This window comes from Bombina bombina, chromosome 6, assembly GCF_027579735.1.
Source record: "Bombina bombina isolate aBomBom1 chromosome 6, aBomBom1.pri, whole genome shotgun sequence".
Classification (NCBI taxonomy): Eukaryota; Metazoa; Chordata; class Amphibia; order Anura; family Bombinatoridae; genus Bombina; species Bombina bombina.
The window spans coordinates 697,975,405-697,989,357 of record NC_069504.1 but is presented as its reverse complement, the minus strand read 5'-3'; positions in this window follow the sequence as shown (position 1 = coordinate 697,989,357).

Genomic DNA, 13,953 nt, shown 5'->3' with positions numbered 1-13,953 from the left:
CTCTATGTAAAAAAGGAAGATATTTTACCTCACAATCTCCTCAGCTCAGCAGAGTAAGTTCTATGTGAAAAGTTATACTTCACCTGCTCCCAGCTACAGGTAAAAATTAAAAATAAATTAAGAAATGAACAGCAGCCAATCAGCATCAGCACTGCTGAGGTCATGAACTCTTACTGTGATCTCATGAGATTTCACTTAACTCTCATGAGATTTCATAGTAAGCTTCCTTTACCTGATTGGTGAAATAATATGAGAGTGCATGAAGCTCATCCTTTCAGTTGTCCCGGGACAGACATACTAATATGCTGCTTAGAAATCCTTTACAATGGGAGGTGGCTACTGAGGAACTTTTTATGTAAAATATCTTTCTTTTTTTCAGGTGATATTTTCTAATCAGCTTTTTACAGCTATTCTGCATCACTTTCAAGTGTTTAAACATTTTGGTATTGTGGCCCTTTAAGTGATTTCGCATATGAGTATTATGTCCCTTTAAATAAATGCAATTTCTCATATCACCCTGCCAGAGCAATTGCTGTACATGTACTTACAGACTCTAGCTTTCTGTTTTTAGTTGAAAGATGTGGCCAGCATGCAATGAACAAGCATTCCCTGACTTTATTCCCTCACTTCTAAAGCTCACACAGTCTGTCTCTTGCTGTGAGTAAGGGGAGGAAGCTGCTGTCGAGAGGGAGGGAAATGATGCATGCTGGGAATTGGAGTCCAAAACTGTATTTAAACAATACTGAGAAGCAAAATGGTGACCTATACATTCCAGAATGCTTTATGACTCCCAGAATACTGTGCTTCTTCCTCTAAAATTAAATTACATTAAAAAGATTAAAAGACATAGAAAATTACATTCTATTTTCTTTTTTTTTCCTGCAGTTTTACTCCAGGTGGGGAGGAAAATTCATTATACAGATTCTACCCTCCTTGGTATTCTATATCCAAATCATGACACCCTCTTACCCAATACCAGTCTATATATTGCTATCCTATAGAAAAAATGTACATACAGTAAGCAATAAGACTGGTAAAGTAAAATTGAATGTCACAGTGACCTCCTGTGGTGGGAGTACTATTATTAACCCCTTCAGCACTGGGCAGAGTGCTGTGTGATGTAGTATCTATGTTCATTTGGCTTGAGGGGTTAAAGGGACATGAAAGTTAAAATTAAACTTTCAGTTCTCAGACCATTCATATAATCTTAAACTACTTTAAAATTTACTTCTGTTATCAAATGTACTTCATTCTCTTGGTATCCTTTGTTGAAAAAGCATATGTACTTATACACTTAGCGGCAACCATGCACTACTGAGAGCTAGATGGTGATTAGTAGCTACTTTGAGTATACAGTGATGGATAATATAAGGGCTTTGTGTATCTATGGAAAGATAAGATAATGGGTTCTGCCCTCCATGCCATTTGATTAGATTTGCAATTTCAGTTATCAAAAGCAACTATATATAAAAATAAAGCCAGGAGCATTTTCCTATGCATTTTAAATTCTGCAGCTGGTACAGATGGTAATTTGATACACATATTGAGGGAAACCCCAATTTTATAGTACACTGTTCCTTCAAATTCTCTTTAGCAATACACAGAAATAAAATCTGCTAAAGCACAAACAATTAACCAATAAACATAGGACAGAGTGCATATAAGTAACAGTTCCTATAACTTCGTCTTTCTTCACTGCTCTCTGTCGATGTAGGTGATGTAGCCAAATACTCTTTATACATTATTATGTATTAATTGCTTGTCATTTCATTGATAAGCAAACACCCACTGCTTGTAAAAAATATGAAATAGAGGTTACAATAAATGTTTTTAAGTAAATAAAAAAAAAAATCATTCAAGAATTCAGCTAGCTGGGTTAATGTGACATTTAGGATTACTGAACTCCACCAGGCAAGATGATCTCATGCAATCTTTTACTTTTCCATACCAAAGATAAAAAACCTTATGTCTATGGGCTCTCTGCTGAAAAGAGGAACAACTAATCTTTATAACTCTGACATGCTAGTGTCACCAGACCATGTTAAGCCTTATGACCCATTGACCTCACATCCAACTCAAAACAATGATTTCTATGGTGCTCTGCCCTTGTAAAACAGCAATAAACCTCTTACAGCTGACACACTAACAGCAGTATCCCAGCTCCTCTGCTATCAACTTTCAAGCTCAAGTTTTTCCTTACCCCTCTCTTTCTTACAGCTCACACACTAACAGCAGTATCCCAGCTCCTCTGCAAGCACTAGCCCACCAATTTTCTCTCCACCACCCATACTGGTGTTTACCTTAATATATAAACACCTCCTAACGGCAATTAGGTACAGCTTTCACTAATGAACCAGGATAGAGACACTACTTCACACTCACAGCCTCTGTACTGACACTTTACCATATTCTGTTACACTTTTCCAACCCTCATTTGCTCGCCCACTCACTCTCAGTTTACCCTGCCTTATATCAGACTTATTTCCCTTCTCCCTTACCTTTTGTGTCCATTCCCTCTCCTTTAGATTGTAAGCTTGAGAGTCTTTCTACCTGTAGGCCACTTTGTATTTAAAGTAAACTACTACTGATTGTGCTCAAGGGCAGGGCATTCTTCTCCTTTTGTATAAATGAATTATTGTACTTACAACTGTAATGTACCCCAATACTGTACTTGTTTGTGTATGTAATGCATCCCTGTAATGTTTTATTATTACTTTTATAGCGCTGCATAATCTGCTGGCGCTTTATAAATACCTGATAATAATAATAATAATAATAATGATAGAAAATGTCACTTTTTAAAATATATTTACTTGTTACGTTATTGTGACACAAATAGCCAGTTGCTTCTTTTTTAGCCCAGTCACTCAGGGGTTAAAAAGACGGTTCCTAGCCACAAGTCCCTTTATTTATTTTTCTTTCTGCCCTATTAAACTTTGTACCCCATCTCTTCACAAAAGCACAATTTTCAGGACATTTTTCTACCCGCCTGGATGTGTTTTATTGTGCCCTCAATACCCCTACTAATCCTGGCTACGCTACATTGTGAGCATCTGGTAACCACAAAAAGGCTTGTCGCTTTTGCACCATGTGACAGGAATGCACCAAACTAAGAATGTGCGCCTGAACAAGAGCTTTAAAATGATACCAAACACTTGGGAGTGTTCCCACTAGAAGTTGAGCAATTTGCTGTTAAATGGTATGCCCGGGAAATCTTTGCACAAGATGGAAGCAAGGGGAGAGAGCAGGGGGAAGTATGTGATTGGCTTTTGCATGTTTATATTTTACACCTTGCACTGTATATAAACCCTGTGTCTTGATCATTAAAGTGTGTTACTCTCTACTGCACTAAGTCTTGTCTGTTGTTTGTATGGGAGGGAAAGAGCTTCTTCAATACAGAGATTAATCACTGATTATAGGGCTATTACTCAAGTAGCCTGGTCCCTGTAGCCCTCTGGTGGTACTTGGAGAAGGGAGACAGAGTACAGCAGCACCATAGATAAATATCAAAATTCTTTATTGCAGCCAGTACAAGTACAATAAAGAATTTTGATATTTATCTATGGTGCTGCTGTACTCTGTCTCTTTGGATATCCGTTTGAGGCTTTGGTGGTGTGAGGCCTTTCAGCGTGCACGTTGCTTATTACCCTGGTGCTATAGTATCCTGGACTCCACACTTGGAGAAGGGAGAACAGCACAGTAGGGTGGATCTGATGCTCACGTCAGGGTGCAATCCACTAGGTCCCATTACATTCTCCCTTCTCCATCAGGAGACTGCATCTGATCTGCAGGGACCCAGGGTATGGAGCAGATCTAAAGCCAGCTGAAGGATTTGCTAGAAGCCAGAGAAAAGGCTAATGGCAACAAGTGTAAAGCCTCCCTTATTGCCTACCTAATAGACGGAGGTCAAGAGAGCAGCAGCTCCATTGCTTTCAGATAGAGTGACTTCTCCAGGGAGGTCAGAGACTGTCTGTCCTTATATGGGCTTAACACCAGTCTGGAACTGATCTGACAAGTGTATGCAGTAGTCTCAGCAAAGCAAGAAAAAGAAAGAGAGCAGGAAAAGTGGGAAAAGGAAAGAGCAAGAAAGAGAGAGAGAGAGAGAGAGAGAGCGAGAGAGCAGGAAGAGTGGACCCATCAGCTACAACTAACAGAGCCCTAGCTTAAGCAAAGAGGAGTAGGACCCTCACAGGACAATAATGGCTATGGAAGGAAGAAACTACCTTTCAAGGCATTTTGAGCATTTTGGAGCTGAGGAGAATGACATTGATAGATTTTTAAGGGACTTTGAAAGGCAATGTGTGGTTCAAAACATTGGCCAGGAGGGTTGAGTCACATTACTGGTCAGCAAATTGACCGGAAAAGCTACTGAGGCACACTAAGTCATCCTTGACTGTCTAAGCCATGATTATGGCTCAGTTAAGGAGCTGCTTCTGGCTGAGTATGCCGTCACCCCTGAGGTATACAGACGGAAGTTCCAGGAACTAAGGAAGAGAGAGCAGGATTCCCACGCTGAATGGGCTTATAAAATGCATAGAGCTGTGTCCAACTGATGGCAGGGGTGTCAATTCTCCACAGTAGAGTAAGAACTGCAGCTTGTGCTACTGGAACAATTGTTTCTTCATGGAGCTCCAGAAATCACTGATTGGGTAAGTGACTGTACACCTCTTACTGTTGAGGAAGCAGCTAGATTGGCAGACGAATATGTTGACACCCATCGGTGCACCAAGTTACCCCTAGGAGGGCCATGATTCCAAACCCAGTCTCACATGCAAGGAGCCCCCTGCCCCAGACTACAACATATGCTCCAGTGCAAACCTTACGAGCACCAGCCACAAGTTATAAAAATGCAGGAATATGTTGCTTCCTCTGCAACCAGTGGGCACCTCCGCAGCAACTGCCCCCAGCAAGGGCACTGCAACTCCTGGCCCCGGACGAATCCTCCAAACCCACTACGGCCCAAGTCACACAACAGACTCATGCGGTGGAGCAAAACCCTGCACTATGGACATGGAGGGACTTGCACTATGACCATGGGGGTTCTGAGGCTAACCCTGGGTTGCTGGATGCTCGAGAAGAGGTCTATGATATCAGCACTATCCACCCCACCCCAGGGGACAACCAGAATCATCATCACCAGATTGTGCTTGTTAATAGGCAACCTGCCCGAGGACTCAGGGATTTTGGGGCCACCCTCACATTGATACAGCCTCACTGGGTTCCAGAAGGATATTAAGGGGAACAGATGATTGCAGTACAGGTAGCAAAGGGAGCGATTTACCCCATACCTAGCAGCAAACTACACTGTGACTGGGGAGCCGGGGCTGTAGATATGTCTGTGGTTGTTATGGTGGATCTGCCTGCTGAAGTCCTGCTGGGTAACAACAAAGCCCACCTGACCACCTCCTTCCTTTCAGAGGGACAGGGTTGCCCAGTGACATGGCTCAAGCCAGACGGGAGCAAGTCATGGGGACCCAGGTAAGACCAAACCCCCAGACAGAGCCCCTGACTGATCCCCAACTGACATGGTGTCCCTTACGATGAATAATGACAATTAGTTAGGCAAGACCCCTCACTAGCCTGATACAGATCCCTTGCGGATGTCCAGAGAGATGAACCGGGTAGGGAGCATATTGCATGGGACAAGGGACTGTTGTATAGGATTTCTGATGGGGAGGGTAGAGGTACTACCAAACTCCTTAAGTGGCGTGCCTCAGAAATACCGGGCTGAACTCCTTAAGATTGTCCACAATATTCCCCTGGCAGGGCACCTTGGACACAATCTCACCCTCAAGAGGCTGACCCAAGCCTTTGTCTGTCCAGGAGTACCTGACAATGTCCAACAATACTGTCAAACATGTGACACCTGCCAGCAGGTTGGGAGATGAGGGGGCCATCTTAAAGCGCCACTCCACTCCTTACATGTCATCGGTGAACCCAGTGTATCTCGGTAGATATTGTATATCTGGTAGCCAGACTTAGTGCCTCTGGGAAACAGTACATTCTCACCCTTGTTGCAGCAGAGACCATAGCTGAGGCTTTGCTGAAGATATTTTCTAGGGAAGGTTTCCCCAGTGAAATAATTTCAGGTAACCCAATTCACAGTAGAGCTGACTCATCAGCTCTGGTGAATATGTGGGATTAGGCCCATTTTTAGTGCCCCATACCACCCATAGAAAAATGGGCTCTGTGAGAGGTTAAATGGGACATTGAAACAGATGCTTAGGAAATTTGCAGCCACCCACCGTGATTGGGAATGATTGCTGCATCACCTACTCTTTGCATACCGAGAGATGCTAAAAAGAGAAGAGCAAGAAGCGCACCTCTGACTCAAATGCAGAATACAAATTTATTCAGTTAAAACACCCCATAAAAGACAGACACTCACAAGATATATGATAAAAACAAGCACAGCAACATAATGGAAGTCTTCCAAAACTACTGTCTTAGGTTCACAGCATCAGCGAGGGCGAGAAAGTCAAAGTCTCACAGATTTCATCAGCTGAGAAAAGCCAGAGTGTCCTAAGTTTGCACAGAGACAGGCGCTGTTGTGCGTATGTGCGGTGAATAAGATGATGGTGATACAGTTAAAAAAAGACAGCTCGGCAATACCGGTACAGAAGTTGGTAAGGGTCAAAAACCTTGACGTGAGAGATGCAACAGGAATCCACAGAGTTTTCCCCCACCTTATTAGGGAACACTGGGAGGAAGAGATCATAGCAAGTGGGGTGCCCATTATTTCCTATGTACTGGAGTTCCAAGACAGATTGGAGTTTTTGACTGGCCTGGTACAGGAATATCTACCCAGACTAAACAGAAGCTGTGGTATGACTGGAACACCCAGAGCAGGGAGTTCTGGGTTGGACCGAAGGCAGCCTGGAAAGGGCCCTACCGTATCCTAGAGAAATTATGCGTCACAACCTATGTAGTTTAGTGCTCTGATCAGTGGCTTAGGCGAACCATATGTTATTATGATGAAGCAGTACCTAGAGAGGGATGGGGGTATAGCTGCCATATGTGCTCTTCCCAGTAAAGAAATTGATGACCCCCCTCCCTGATTTGTTAGGGGCTACCAACGTGGCCAACTCACTCGACCAAGTCCATATAGGTCACTAACTATGGAATAAGGAGAAAGGGGAGGTGCAACGGGTTTTCTGTTTTCTGCCCTACCAGGAGTCACTCATCTGGCCCAACACCATGTTGAGACCAATAGTCAGACACCACTCTGTCAGTCTGCCTACCAGATACCAGAGTTGGTAAAGTCAGGGATGTGAAAGGAGATAGCTGAGATGGTAGACCTAGGAGTTATTGAGCCCTCCAACCGCCCCATGGCCTCTCCAGTAGTCCTAGAACCGAAAAGGGATGAGATTACTAAGTCCTGTGTAGACTATCAGAAACTCAATGACTGCCACATACTCAATGCCTCGAGTAGATGAACTTCTGTACCGATTGGTTAGCGGGCGCTATGTGTCCACCCTAGACTTGTGCAATGGGTACTGGCAAATACCACTTCAAGATGACGGAGGTCCAATACTTAGGACACTTGGTTGGGGTGGGAAGCAGCATCCTGAACCTGCTAAGATAGAAGCCATAGTGAACTGACCAGTCCCCCAGACAAAAACCCTAGTACTTGTTTTCCTAGGGGACTGCTGGATACTATAGAAAATTTGCTCCCTGGTCTAGGGCTAGATTACAAGTGAAGTGCTATATTATTGTGTGCCCACAAATGGGCACATTTTGCCGTTTGCGGGTCCACAATAACTAATCAGTCATTACAAGATCCTTTTTTGCATTTTTTGTGGATTTTATTTTGTTTGTGTGTATCCATAAAATAAATAACTTTTTATTTAAAGCACTTATGTCTTGACTCGCTGGTGTTCTATGGAATTCGTTACTACTAGCCATTACAAGTGGCTGGTTATTGCTACCGCAAGGTTGTGGTAGCAATTAGCACTTATAAAATTAACCAGAGATCAGATCTCAGGTTAATTTTATAAATGTGCCTCAAATGCCCCCAAAATATATTGTGTAGTGTATTTTATTAAAAAATAAAGAGGAATTAGGTGTTCATAAATATATATGTATATTATCATATACATATATATTTACATTTGCTACCATTGCTGCATTACTTACCCCCTTCGCTGTGCTTAGGTTCTGATGCTGTCTCTGACAGTATCAGAACGAGGCTCCCATTGGAGCCTATAGAAAACGTGGTCTTGTGAGCGCAATGCTTCCTAGCATAACTTGTAATGCCAGGGCACATTAGCTTGGACTGATATTACTCAAAAGAGCACTAATATCGCTTGCGTGCAAGAGATAGTTGTCACTCCACTTGTAATCTAGCCCATAGTGAGCTGGCCAAATTCCTGACTGACTTGTTCAAAAGGAACTGCCACAGAGTCCCGTGTTCCCCAGAATGTGCTGTTGCTTTTCAGGAACCAAAGACAGCTCTAGCAAGTGCTCCTGTCCTGTCTGCTCCAGCTTTCAACAAACAGTTTCTTGTCCAAACAGATGCCTCTATGGCCCATAGTTATCAAGGTCTGGTGGACCTGATCCGACAGTGCGGATCAGGTCCGCCAGACCTCGCTGAATAGGGCGAGCAATACGCTCGCCATATTCAGCATTGCACCAGCAGCTGGTGCAATGTCGTCCCCTGCAGACTCACGGCCAATAGGCCGCCAGCAGGGGGGTGTCAATCAACCCGATCGTACTCGATCGGTTTGATTTACGGTGATGCCTGTCCGCCTGCTCAGAGCAGGCGGACAGGTTATGGAGCAGTGGTCTTTGTGACTGTTGCTTCATAACTGCTGTTTCTGGCGAGTCTGATGACTCGCCAGAATCACGGGCATCAAGCTCCATTCGGAGCTTAATACATATGCCCCTATGTACGGACTGGGAGCTTATGCTGTTGTGTAGCCATACCTTTATGGACGATCGTTTACATTTAAACTGATTATAATCCCCTGGTCTGGTTGAACCGAGTGGCTGGGGATAATAGCAGACTGTTACGCTGGAGTGTAGTGCATCAACCATACAATTTTACAATACAATATTGGCCAGGCAAAGACAATGGAAATGCTGCCGGCCTTTTTAAGGCAATTCGGACTGAGCCCAGCAGATATACCCAGACAGACCGCCGCTGGCCCGCGAAAGGATCTAGCCTGGTCTGCCGGACCTTCGGTTAAGGTGGCTTGTTTTTCTGCCCAGCCACACAGGGGTTAATAAGATAGTTCCTAGCCAGAAGTCCCTTTATTTATTTTTCTTTCTGCCCTATTAAACTCTGTACCCAATTCCTGCAAAAAAGCACCATTTTCAGGACATTTATTCTAGCCGCCAGGATGTATTTTATTGTACAAGCATACTTCATAGCATGCATAATTTATTTTAAAGGGACATTCCAGTCAAATTGAAATGCACATAGATGAATTACATCTTTGAATAGAAACATTTTTCCAATATACATATATAACTCAAAATGCTTCTAGTAAAATATATCACTATTTTGGTGTTACCATTTTTATCTGCACATGTTTGTGAAGCATACCTAGATACTTTCAGTGCACCAGCATTTTAAATACCACAGCTGCTCAGAGAACCAGTGTGGACTGTATCAAAACATAGATGATGCAAATTTAATGATTACCAGATGATACAAGCACTTTAGGCTCTCTAATTAAGTGCTGTGTTAAAATCCTGGTGCACAGGGCATATTTAAAGGGACACGAAACCCCCCAAAAAACAACTTTCCAATGTGCTTCTATTATCTAATTTGGTTGGTTTTCTTGGTACTGTTTTTTAAAAGGATACCTAGGTAGGCTCAGAAGCTGCTGATTGATGGCTGCACATATATGCCTAATGTTATTGCCTCACCAATGCATTCATCTAGCTCCCAGTAGTGCATTGCTGCTTCTTGTGATTCATGAAGCTTTTTGGGTGTCATGTCCCTTTAAGTACACTTTTGAAACAGCTATAGCTTTTACTAGAAGCAGTTTTGCTAATACATGCATATTATAAAAATGCTTCTATCTACAATACAATTGCACCCATGTGCATTCCAATTTTGGCTGGAATGTCCCTTTAAGCATGTAAGGTGCTGAATCAAAAGATCTAAACAGGATCTTTTTAACCATTATGATAGACTTACAACTAGAACTGTTGTGTGTGGGAAGAGGGTTTGGCTGGGATGTTTAACTCTTAACGACCAACGTCGTACCCTGTATGACGCTGCTGTTCGGGGCCTCTTTCTGCCGCAATCTTGATAAAAGTAGTGAGATTGCGCTATATCTGCATGCCACTTAAGTGGGGCAGTGCAGAAATAGATGGGCAGAGATACCGATGCAGAGAGAAACACTAGGTGGCCCTCTCTGCAATGGACAGCGGTGGTGTCGATCGTTGGTGGTGTGGGAGGGTTAGGAGGGAGGCGGTGGGTAGCCCATTGCTGCAGGGGGCGGGAGCAAGTGGGACCGCTACGTTACGGAAATAAAAAACTCTGAGAGCGGCAGGGAGGGGGAGGAGGGAGAAGGAGGTAGAGGGGGATCCTATGGTGGAGGGAAAGATTGGAGGGTAGGGAAAGGATCTTGGAGGGGGGTAAATGAGGAAGGGAGGAGGGAGTTTAATTAAAATAAATTAAAAATAATAGAAAACTGGGTACTGGCAGACAGCTGCCAATACCTAAGATGGAGGGAATTGGTTAGAAGGGGGAGGGTTTAGAGAGCTTTTTGGGCGGGATCAGGGAGGTGTAAAGGTAAGGGGGTAATCCTACACTAAGGACAATAATAATAATAAAAATTTAAAAAAGGTGTAAAACTGCATACTGGCAGACTGTCTGCCAGTACTTAAGATGGGGGTGACCATTGGGGGGTGAGGGATGGAAGAGAGCTATTTGAGAGGGATCAGATAGGGATCAGGGGTGGGAAGTGTCAGATGGGAGGGTAATCTCTACAACACTTAAGCTAAAATTAACCTTACAAGCTACCTGATTAACCCCATTCACTGCTGGTAATAATAAAAGTGTGGTGCACAGCTGCAATTAGTGGCCTTCTAATTACCAAAACGCAATGGCAAAGCCATATATGTCTGCTATTTCTGAACAAAGGTGATCCCAGATAAGCTTTTACAACCATTTGTGCCATGATTGCACAAGTTGTTTGTAAATCTCAAAGAGAAACAAAAAGTTTGAGAAAAATGTAACTATTTTTTTTATTTGATCACATTTGGTGGTAAAATGGTGGCATGAAATATACCAAAATGGACCTAGATCAAAACTTTGTGTTGTCTACTAAAAAAAAACATATATGGTTTTGATAGGTAAATAAAAAAGGGCTCTATTTCTGTTTAAATGCAGTGATGGCAAAAATGCTAAAAAATGCTCTGGTCTTTTGGGGAAGTTTTAGTCTGAAATGCCCAGAAATGCCCTTAAGGGGTTAAAGAAGAGGAAATGTGCACAAGCATTGTCTGTGACACAGAATGTATGCATGGGAACATAAACATGCTGTAGTTTTCAAAAGAACAAAAAAAGCCTTACTTCCAGCATAAACAGGGAACATTGTTACAAAACCAATCAATATTTTTTTTATAAAGGAAAGCATATTCAACAATACTGTCCATTTTAAGTCCTATTGAGACTCAAAAAGAAAAGGATTTGAAAATACTACAAAACAGAGAACTATTTTTATACCCAGAAGACAGCCTTGTTCAATAATATGACCATAAATGCATCTTCTAATATGTAAATGGTAATACATTGTCGCTCTAAACCGTGGCATAGATCTACTGAATTTATTCAGAATATGCTAAGATAAATACGATATTGTACAGTAACATTTTCTCCACTCTAGTGTTTTCCCAATTATTCATTTTACTTAAAAAACAGGTAGATTATGAGTTATGCGCGCTAGAGGGTATTTAACGAACGCAACAAAAGTTGCGCTATTTCACCCTCCATAGCGATGCCATTACAAGTTTTGAAACAGCCGGCTTGGGCGTGCGATTTGGTTGTGTTGAGCTCCATACCGCACAAAATACAAGCGCTGTTTTGATCGCAGAATAAAAAGCTCCATAACGCAGCCCCATTGATTTCTATGGGGAAAAAAAAGTAACATTTAAACCTAACACCCTAACATAAACCCCCTGTCTAAACACCCCTGATCTGCTGCCCCCAACATCGCCGACACCTAGATAATGTTATTAACCCCTAATCTGCTGCCCCAACAATGCCGACACCTACATAAAGTTATTAACCCCTAATCTGCCGCTCCCGATATCACTGTCACCTAAATAAATCTATTAACTCCTAATCTGCCGCTCCCAATATAGCCGCCACTATACTTAAGTTATTAACCCATATTCCCCTGCACCCCAACATCGCCCACACTATAATAAATCTATTAACCCCTACTCCGCTGCTCCCCGACATCGCTTCTACTAAATAAAGCTATTAACCCCTAAACCTCTGGCCTCCCACATCACTACCACTAAATAAACCTATTAACCGTAACCATAAACCTAACACCCCTTAACTTTAACATAATTAAAATAGAGCTAAATTAAAGTTACAATTATTAACTTAATAATACCTATTTAAAACTAAATACATACTTATCTGTGAAATAAAACCTAAGATAGCGACAATATAACTAATAGTTATTTAAATAACGAATAGAATGTCAGTAGCTCTCATCCTATTGGCTGATTTAAACAGTCAATAGGATTTCAGTAGCTCTCATCCTATTGGCTAATTTGAATTTGAAGAATCAAATCAGCCAATAGGAATTCAAAGGAAGCCATCTTTAATCGCGTACCTTGAAATCACTATTCAGTGTAAGGCGGCAATCATACGAAGAGGATCCTCCACGCTCCATGGCTCCGCGGTCGCCGGTCTTCAGTTCCAGAGTCTCCGGTCTTCAGTTCCAGGATTACCGGTTTTCAGTTCCAGGGTCACCGGTCTTCAGCTCCTCCAGGGTCTCCGATCTTCAGCTCTGCCCCCCGCTACACACCGGATTGTTCCTGGAAGAAGAAAGAAGAGGTTGCCGCTTGGAAGAAGACTTCACCGCCTGGAACAGGACCTTCTCCTCCGGACTTCAGGAACGGTGTGTACCAACCTGGAGGTTAGACTTAGGTTTTTTTAAGGTTTTTTTTTTTTTGGGGGGGGTTGTTTTATTTAGATTAGGGATGGGCAGTAAAAGAGCTAAATGCCCTTTTAAGGGCAATGCCCAAACAAATGCCCTTTTCAGGGCAAATGGTAGTTTAGGTTTTTTAGTGTTAGGTTCTTTTATTTTGGGGGGTTTTGTGGGTGGGTGGGTTTACTGTTGGGGGGACTTTGTGTTTTTTTAATGTAAAAGAACTGTTTATCTTGGGGCAATGCCCTGCAAAAAGCCCTTTTAAGGACCACTGGTAGTTTATTCGTAGAGTAGGGGTGTTTTTATTTGGGGGGAGGGCTTTTTTAATTTCATAGGGATTAGGTTTAATTTTGTAAACTTTGGTAATTAGTTTTTTTATTTTCTGTAATGTTAGCCTTTTTTTTTTTTTTGTAATCTTAGCTTATTTTTTGTAACTTTAGTATTTATGTTTAGTTATTTTGTGTTAATTTAGTGGGTGTTAGGTTAGGGCATGTTAGGTTAGGGGGCTTAGTAATTTAATTAGTTATTTACATTGTGGGCGGTTTAAGGGGTTAATGGGTTAATTAGGTTTATTGAGATGTGGGGTTTTTGTGGTTTAGGGGTTTATGGGGTAAATAGGTTTATTGCGATGTGTGGGTTTTGCGGTTTAGGGGTTAATAGGTTAATTATGTTTATTGCGATGTGGGGGTTTTGCGGTTTAGGGGTTAATAGGTTAATTATGTTTATTACGATGTGGGGGTTTTGCAGTTTAGGGGTTAATAGGGTAATTAGGTTTATTGCAATGAGGGTGGTTGACGGTTAAGGGGTTAATAACTTTATTATTTTGCGATGT